The 9,289-nt window shown below is 39.7% G+C and overlaps 1 long non-coding RNA gene across 1 annotated transcript; it reads left to right on the top strand.

Annotated features, from left to right (window-relative positions):
* Nucleotides 1-613: 613 nt before the first annotated feature.
* On the top strand, nucleotides 614-4,705 carry LOC106149531. The gene is made up of 2 exons (XR_001235784.1): nucleotides 614-1,145; nucleotides 3,867-4,705. It is a non-coding gene; the product is annotated as an uncharacterized LOC106149531 (long non-coding RNA).
* Nucleotides 4,706-9,289: the final 4,584 nt, after the last annotated feature.

The raw sequence follows: 9,289 nt of genomic DNA, 5'->3' as shown, positions 1-9,289 counted from the left end.
TCGATGTCCTGAATGATTCAAAACATTTACCTTTTGTGGTCATTTTGACTCTGAGGAAGAGTCAGACGTTGCAGGTGAATCAGATTGGTGAACAGACTGGATCAGGTCAATAAGACTGGTGAGGACACATCGCGGTGTTTTTATGAGCTTGCCTTTCCTTGCTGGATAACATTCAGCAGCAATGCTCTAGATATTTTGATCACATCTCATAAAGACACTCACAAAAGAGGACTTCCAGAACTGCTTTAGAAAGTGCCAAGAATGATGAAATAAGTGTGTTTGAAGAGACAGAGACTATTTTAAGGAGGCATTAATGGCAATGTGTCTTTTACGGTAATAAATTTTGATTTAAACATTCACCACATACTTTGAACACACTGCGCAGCATCTTTGCTGTAAGTTTCAAAATTCAGATGCTCACAATTTACTGTTATTTCTCTCCTCTTTCCTGCAGCAGCCCTTCTCTGGGGCAGTGGAAGTCCTCTGCCTGGTTTGAATGAAGGAGGGAGGGGAGCAAAAGAGTGCTTCAGGAAACAAAATGAGTAAAGAGAAGTTTTCTTAAACAGATTGTCAAATAGATAGATTGTTACAGATTTTTTTTAACAATATATACCTAAATAATAATTAAAAAAAAAAAGGTACCATGACACTAGTACATGGAACAAATAAAAGTAATTTGGGGGCTCAAAACCATGTGGCCCAGGCAAACAGCACATAATTAAGACAAGAACATGTTTTCCAGTAGGGAGATGAAGAAGAGAGTGTTCAGCTTTCAAGCACCTTTCACAAAGCTCATCCAAGCGGTATCAGGATTCCTCATTCTTTAGGTATATATTTCCATATTCAGGCTAGCTGCTTCCAAAAACAGCAAGGATTGTGAAGACTTTGTCTTTGCTGTGTGTTTAAAATAAAATATGACATTGTACCTGCAGATGGAAATTATTTTGGTTCCTGCCATCACTAACTAAGCCAGAGCCCAGCCAATTTGTTTTAAATTTCCCACCACTGGGAAGACACAGGCTCCAGAGAAGTGGAAGTGGAGAGGCTACTGGAGTTACACGGACAGGAGCAAAGCAAATAACGTACACTCCGGCTTCAAAGTCCATGAGGATGAGGAGACCCTGAAGATGGCACTACAACAGCAGGTATACCCAGAGCTCTGTCGGCTGAGAGTGCTGAAAACAGACTCTACAGTTGTCTGCACACTCTTGGGGCAGGACACAGAAGGACCATGCCTGCCACAGAAGGGATGCTGAGATGATTTCTATAACTGTCAATGGATGGCATAGAGGGTCATTTTAAACAATCAGTTTGGGTAGTCACTATACATAAAGAAAACAAAGAGACCCATAGGGCAAACTTTGCTGTTCTTGTTAAGGGAAATCACATCGTTACTGTGAAGGTAGTCTGTCTTTTTATTTGTGTGCTAAAGTTTCAATGTCTAATAGATGACCTATTTGACTACTTAATTTCATGAGCATTTTAAAGAATCTGACTAGAGATCAATGGCATTTTTTGTAAAGTTCTTTAGAATATAAAAAGTCATAATGTATAGGAAAATAATATACTGAACCCCTTACAACCACCCCACAGCTTATCCCATAAAGCATTTACAAGTGGATCAGAAGCCTCCACAAATGTACTTCTTTCCCTACCTAACACCAGGAACTACCGTTCTGAAGTTGATAATTATCATTCCAGTGCATTCCAATGCATATGGGTAGTACATGCTCACTACCCATATAGATAGCTCTAAAATTTAGTATTTTTACATTTAAATTTCACATGAATTTTGTATTGTATGAATCTCTTTTTTACATTCCATGTTTCTAAGACATCTTGATACGTTTATCTCTAGTTGATTTTCAGTGATTTATAGCGTTCCCCTGCATACCATTCAATTTTTTATCCACTCTCTGGAAGACAGTAGCTTCTGATCTTTGCAGTGACAAAAATGTCATTACGAAAATACAAGCTCTGTATGAAAATACAAAATACAATGCTACAGCAAATATTTTTGTTTGCTAACGATTCCTAAAATGTGACCCACAGGTCCCTAAGGGGCCTAGACTATTTCAGGCAATCCATGAGTGTTGGGGAGCAGGCTGTGTATAGGCTAAGTTGCTGAACACAGTGTTCCCTGGATATACCGGAAAGTTCATATTTACAGCCTCTGAAGACAAGGAAATGCAGTATCTGTGTGCTACTGAATCACACTCAAAGGATTTAGAGGCAATAAACTGTCAACCTTAGAAATCAAATAACTCTCTTAATTAACAGATGTATGCCTTTGTTCTAACTTCTCAAGGCCTTGCTCATTTTTGCAGGCTTTTGCCTCAGATGTGCCCTCCACTTCCTGCACCTGCCTACATTGTAAAGGAGCCAATGGCAATCCAGAGAAATCCTTGTTTAGCTCCAAGACAGTTCTGCCCTTCCTGGACTCCCCACAAACCATATTACATTTTTCTTTATTAAACCCTTTTCCATAAGCTCATCTCTAAAATTGGGAGCCTGATCAGCTCCTGATACATGAGGTCAAAAATATCTATATTAATAATAAGGTGCTATTTATCTGTTTTACTGTATGACTTTTGCACTGATGGTACAAAAGGCAAAGCTGCCAGTGCCTTAGTGTGACTAAAGGCAGCAGCCCTAACCCCTGCTAAGCAATCACCGTATTCACCACTGTGAACAGGCAGCTTAAGATTTCTGATTGTGTTAAACTTCAACTATAATATGAACATCTCTGAAATATTCTATATGGTAAAGAGGGAGTGAGCCAGAATGCTTTTGTTACTTGCAAAGCACAATGGCTTTCCCAAGAAAAAGCCTTGTGTGATGTTCTGATTTATAAGATGAACTGCCGTTTTTCATGGTACATCATTTTTACTTAAGGATGATATAAACTGTAATTATTAAACTCTTGGGATATTTGGTAGAGGTTTTCCCAAAAGTGCATGATATGAGGCTGCTATTCCAAAGAAAACTGACATCATTTTTGTTGATAATAAAATTTGATCTTTCAGGAAAAAATTAGAATTTTTTGAAAACTTGAATCTAATCCTGAGAATTTACAGCTTCGCAATACTTCATGATTTTTCCAGTGAGATGGTCGGTGGACATTTAAATATTGTATATATAAATATATCAACATTTTGAAAACCTGTTTACCTTAGCAAATCAATATTTTTTGAATAACAATGCAAATGTTACAAAATTATTCATGAGTAAGACCCCATTAAATGTACAAGATAAACCATGGATTTTATTTAACAGAATGTGAAAAGTTCATTGATATGGCTTCAAACTAATCTTTAAGAAACTACCACTTGGTAGTTTTGAGTACAGTATCAAAGAACATCCACAATTACCTGTAAAGGCTATTAAAATACTCCTTCTTGGCCAGGTGTGATGGTGAACGCTTGTAATCCCAGCACTCAGGAGGCTGAGGCAGGGGGGTTGCTGCAGGTTTGAGTCCAGCCTGGGCTACAAAAGTAAGTTCAGGGCCAGCCTGAACTACATAGTGAAACACTGTCTCTAAAAGACAAAATACAAAAACAAAAACAACAAAAAAAAAACCTTCCCTTTCAAGTTTCATGTCTGTGGGATTCTATATTTTCTTCATATACTTCAATCAAACAATGTACCATGATAGACAATGCAGAAGCCAAGTCCACCTATTTTCTATTAATCCAAACATTTATGGAAATGTAAAATACTGCCACTCTTCTCACTGTTTCCAAAACTTTTATTTTGGAAAATACAGTTATTTCATAATAATGTTATTCATGTTAATATGGTTATTACTGCTTCTTAAATGAAAATACATGTATTTTTTAATTTCTCATTTTTATTTCCTTATATAGAAAATACCAGTATCTACAACCCATGCAAACAAAAGTTCTTCGGTATTGTAAGTTTTAAAAATTTAGGATGTGAGGACGATCTAGCTGCGACATCTGTCGCCCATTGATCACCAGGATTGATCAGGCTGCTCTGGCTGGCTAGGTGGGTGCCCCCTTCCCTGCATGCTCCATGCGCCCATGTGCGTCCCTCCGGAAGCTGTGCGCTAAAAGGATGACCCACCCCGAATAGAGGAGGACCCTCCCCTCGCTCAAGAGTGTATGAGTAGCTGCGCTCCGCTGCTAGAATCTGCAAACAAGAGCTCAGGTTTTAAAAGTCTAAAAGGATCCTGGGACCCATGAGTGATGTTGCTAAGTATTTCTTAATTATTCTCCAAATGATTGCATCAGTCTAAGCTCTGACTTGCGGTGTCGGAAAATGCCGGCTCCTCACAACCTTGTCAGCGTTTTAGAATTGTTCCAGACTTGCACTTTGTTTACATCCAATAGGTCCCAAAATGGTGTTGATCTGATTTGTATTTCTGTGATTGCTAGTAAGATCATGAAATTTTCACATATTTATTGGCTTTACAAGTTTTCTTTTCCTTGAAATTCCTGCTTAAATTTTTACATTTTTACCTAAGAATGGGAACATTTTTTACATTTTTACCTAAGAATGGAAACATCTTCTAAATGTATGTATGACTACACATCTTATCTCCTATATATTTCTCTAATAAGTTATTGTCTTTTTGCATCCATTTTTAGGGATTGTACATATTCCATGTTGCTTTCTCTTCTTTACTTTTTAATTTTGAGGGGAGGGGTATAACTTATCTGAGATAAAATTTACATATTGCAAATGTTCAGTTCATGAGTTTTGACAATGGTATAGGTCCATGTTAGCCAAACCCAAAGCAAGATACAGAATATTACTCCCATCCCAAAAAGCTCCTCATGCCCCCTCCAGAGGCAGCTGTTCTAGATTAATCTGGCCTCTAATGATACGTCACACAAACGGGGTCAGATAGTATCAATTTCTTTATGTCTCACTTCTTTCTCTCAGGGTAACAGTTTTGATATTTATCTTTTTGGTTGTGAATATTAATAGTTCATTTCTTTTTGTTGCTGAGTGCAATTCCATTGTATGAATATGCCAAAACTTGCTTAGTTTTTCTCCAAAAGATTTGTTTCCTGGCTTTGAGTGCTGTAAATAGTCTTATATACTGTTTTTTGTGACATATGTTTTCATTCTTTTTGAATAAAATACCTAAGAATGGAAACATCTTCTAAATGTGTGTATGACTACACATCTTATCTCCTATATATTTTTACCTATCTTTCATCTTTTCATTCTTTGTACTATATTCTACATAACTGCTTTAGATCTATCTCCTAATTAACTCATTGTCTATGTCTAACTTTATATCCCACACACTAATTTTTCATTTCAATAGTTATGTTTTCTTTTCTAGGATTCTCATTTAGTTCTCTTTTTAAATCTTCTAGATACTTTTAGTAGTATCCTTAAGTGCCTGCCTGGCAAGTGCAAGGTCCTGAGTTCAATTCCTGACACCAAAAAAAATCAGCAGTATTATCTTATTTCTTTCTCTTTATTTAGTGCACAAATTTTACCATTTTAATTATTTAAGATAAAATACTTTGAATTCAGTATGTTCATTTTCTGAACTTTTGGGGGGTTATGCACATTGCTTCTTCTTTGTATTAACGCTTACCCTTAGAAAGTTATTTCTTTGCCTGTTTATAATCCTGGCTTGCAAGTTCAAGTTGATGAGGTTTATCTATGATACACTGTGAAGGTGATGTTGTAAGCTAAATTAACTTCCTTCCATCCCATTTGGCTTTATGGGTAGAATGAGACTTAGAGCCCTGCTCCAGGAAGGATTTGATCTGAACAAGAGCCATTAACTACTACAGCAATACATCAAAGCCATTATCCCTAAAGAACTCTAGGCTAGATCTTTGAAGCTAGTCTTGGCTGAACGGGGCAATATGATGATGCTTTATTCTTGGCAACGCACCTTCTCACTGTGCGGCCATTCTTGCCACAAACTTGGCACCCCCCTCTCAGAGTGCCTGCTGCCCTTACCCCTCTACTGCGTACCCCCGTTGCTCGTACAGGAACGCTGCTCTCCTTAGGCAGATGGGCTGGGTGACTTAGGGCAATAATGTGAAGGCTGTAATTAGAGGCAAGGGGAGAATAATATCAGAAGGTTCCCACTGAGGAGGCAAAAGCTTGGAAAACAGACATCTCTGAGACCAAAATGGTGGCCCACCTAATGAGGGAAAATGCTGAGATTCTAGCCCCTGGGAAGATTAAAGGTGAGGAAAGCTAGGCGAAACCCCAGTTCATAAGACAGTACTAGATGTGGAGAAAAGGGAAACACTGTACACTGTTGGTATTATGGAAAACTCTATGAAAAGTCCCCCCCAAAATGAAAAATAAAATCACCATGTAATTCAACAATTCTACTTTGGGGCATTTCACCAACAGATTTGAAACCACCAGTATGTTGCACATCCATGTTTATTGCAGAATGATTCACAGCAGCCAAGTTCTGGAATCACCTTAAATACACATCAAGGGATAAAGAAAATGCAGTACATATACACAATGTAATACTGTGCAGCCTTTGAGAAGGAAATTCTATCATTCACAACAATGTGGATGGAACTGGAAAATACTATGCTGAGAAAAATAAGCCAGGCACGGAAAGACACACACTGCATGTTCTCACTTACCTGTGGAATCTAAAATAATTGAACTCATAGAAGCAGAGGATAATGCTGGTTACCAGAAGCTGAAGAATAGAGGAAATGGAGAGGTGATTGTAAAAGTGTACAACCCCAGCGAGCCGGGTGTGGTGGCCCACTCCTGTAATCCCAAAACTTTGGAGGCTGAGGCAGGAGGATCACTGTGAGTTCAAGGCCCACCTGAACTGCAGAGTGAAACCCTGTCTCAAAATGGGAAAAAAAAAAAAAAAAAAAAAAACCTCATTGAGGAGAAATAAGTTGTTGGTCTCTTTTTATTTTTTGAGCCCTAGAGTATAGTCTGGTTACTACAGTTAATAATTGTGCATTATACATTACACAATCACTAATGGAGTAAATCACAAATGTTCTCACCACCAAAATGTTAAGTAATTTAGTGATGGACAGATTAGCATGATTTCATTATTCCATACTGTACTCATAAATCATAACTGCTCTGGTATTCTATAAATATATATGACTACAAGTTGTCAATTTACAACAAAAGATCTTCAAAACAGTAAAGGCTAAGCGAAAACAGAGAAATGGAGCTGAGAGCAGCTTGTTAGACAAGATCCCAGCTTGAGGAAGTGAGCACAGGGGTAGAGCCAGAAGCCTAGGTGCCAGCAGGGTTGTTGATAATTTACCGAGACGCCGGTGGAGGCTCCGACCAGGCACGCTTTTCCCAAGACTCTTTGTGCCCAGTACTCTTGCTGATGCACCAACAACAAGTGTTAAATTCCAACCCGTGAGTTCTGAAATTCATAACAGAAGTGATCACACTAAAAGCTAAGGTATTTTGATTTGGAAACAGTACTTTTGACAGACAAAAGATTGTTTTGGCTCTAAAAGCTCAGCTTTGAACATCAAGATCGAAAGGTCTGGACAGAAAATTCATACTATAATATAGTCAAAGTCTGTACTATAAATACTGGAGCTGGAAAGATTTCAGAGTGATGTATGAGCCATTTTCCTACTTACAGCTTCCCTAAGATCAGAGTAAAGAGAGCCCTTCCCAGTCCTCATTTTGGTCCAGGAAGTTTATATTTGTAATCCCATGGGGAAGTTATTGGAATTCTAGGGAGTTTATGGCAATCTACCACTTCCAGTGCAATACATGGTGAGAATAAAGACACTAAGGCATATTGCAGTTGTGGGGAGCCAAGGGGGTCCTAAGCCCAGCTAGAATGATGGATAACTGGAATAAAGGTCACAACCCAGGACCGAACCCACGTTTTATTAATTAGTCAAGAGAAGAGTGGCTCAGGGATGAGTGACTACAGTTGTGGCAGGAAGTACATGAGTGCCGATAGCTGAGCTAGGTAGGAGGCCTGAAATCACCTCTGCAGTATGCAGAGATAGAGATATGCAGAAGGAGTAATCTACGTAACAATTTGAGGCAGTCGCTAATGTTTTGGGGTCAGTGCTTCAGGTCTGATGTGTCACTTTTTAATGCCCTGAGACATCACAGCCTTTTTCTCAGCCTCTTTCTTGAGGCCAAATCCCAGCCAACAGCGTGGACCATGGCTCTTCCTTGCAACTGGCTCACACATGCTTCCTGGGAGCTACAGGATGGGGTAACACTGACCTGTCACCTTGTTTCACAGATTACACATCAGCACCTCAGCTAGACCAAATCTCATTGCATAAACCCCACTGGGGGCATAAAGGAAAGTCCTAGCCAGCTGTGTACATATCAATACATGGAAATAGAGCCAGGCTTAGCCAAAGTGCAGATAATTGCTCTCCTTTCAAGGAGAGTTGTCCAGGTGGTCCTCCATACAGAGGAAAATCCTGCTGGTTGGAGGAAAGAAGAGAACTGGGAAAAAGAAGGCAGTAAATGAGTAACTACGCATGAATCAAACATCACGTTGTACCTCATACGTATGTATAAATATTATGCATCCATCAAAAAATTAAATTTTGAAAGAATGTGTAATTCACATGAATTCCCAAGAAAGGGACCTGCATAACCAAATCTATGATGCTAGAGTGAACCTGCAAGAGAAATCTCAGATGGTCTGGCAGAGGAAGCTAAGAGCCTAGCGAACTTCTGCCTCCCTTCCTAAGTGGTTGTACAGGGACACTGAACGCCTCTTAGAGGAGCCAGTACCCAGCATTAGGCTAGAGATGAAAAGTGACAAATTGAGAAATGCTCAGGTGGACGAGTTTGAGTTCAGACCCCCAGAGGCCCTGCATCCTGGTGTTGCAGGAAGAGGTTCCAAGAACTCCCAGGCCTCCCCTTGAACAGGGTTCAGATGAGCTTAGAGAAGTCCTAGGAGCCATGGCCCAGTTGCCTGCAACTAGCAAATGAAGGTGCCGGTAGGGACATAAAGAGGCCAGTGCACAGTGATACAGACTGGACAGACTGAGTTACAGCCTTCAGAGACCTGCAGAAGACGGGAGATGGCTATCAGATTCACGCCCTTCACCAAATTTTGCCTATGAGAGAAGCAGTCTTATTCCAATCCCCAGGGCTTGGGCCATCCACGGAAGACAGAGATTCTTTGAACTGGCTGCATTAAGTGTCCTGCCCCAGAATGCCTGTGAGGGTGCCAAAGCTGAGTAGGTTCCGTAGGGACATACAGTGTCTTGAGTTGTGCTGTCATGGCTTCCTCAGTGTCCTGAATCCATTCAAAGTATTTTCTTTTCACGGCCTATGGTGCCAGTCCGGT

This window comes from Chinchilla lanigera, unplaced genomic scaffold (assembly GCF_000276665.1).
Source record: "Chinchilla lanigera isolate Chin_1 unplaced genomic scaffold, ChiLan1.0 scaffold00047, whole genome shotgun sequence".
Classification (NCBI taxonomy): Eukaryota; Metazoa; Chordata; class Mammalia; order Rodentia; family Chinchillidae; genus Chinchilla; species Chinchilla lanigera.
The sequence above is the reverse complement of the archived record's forward strand: the minus strand, read 5'-3'. Positions and strand labels throughout refer to the sequence as shown.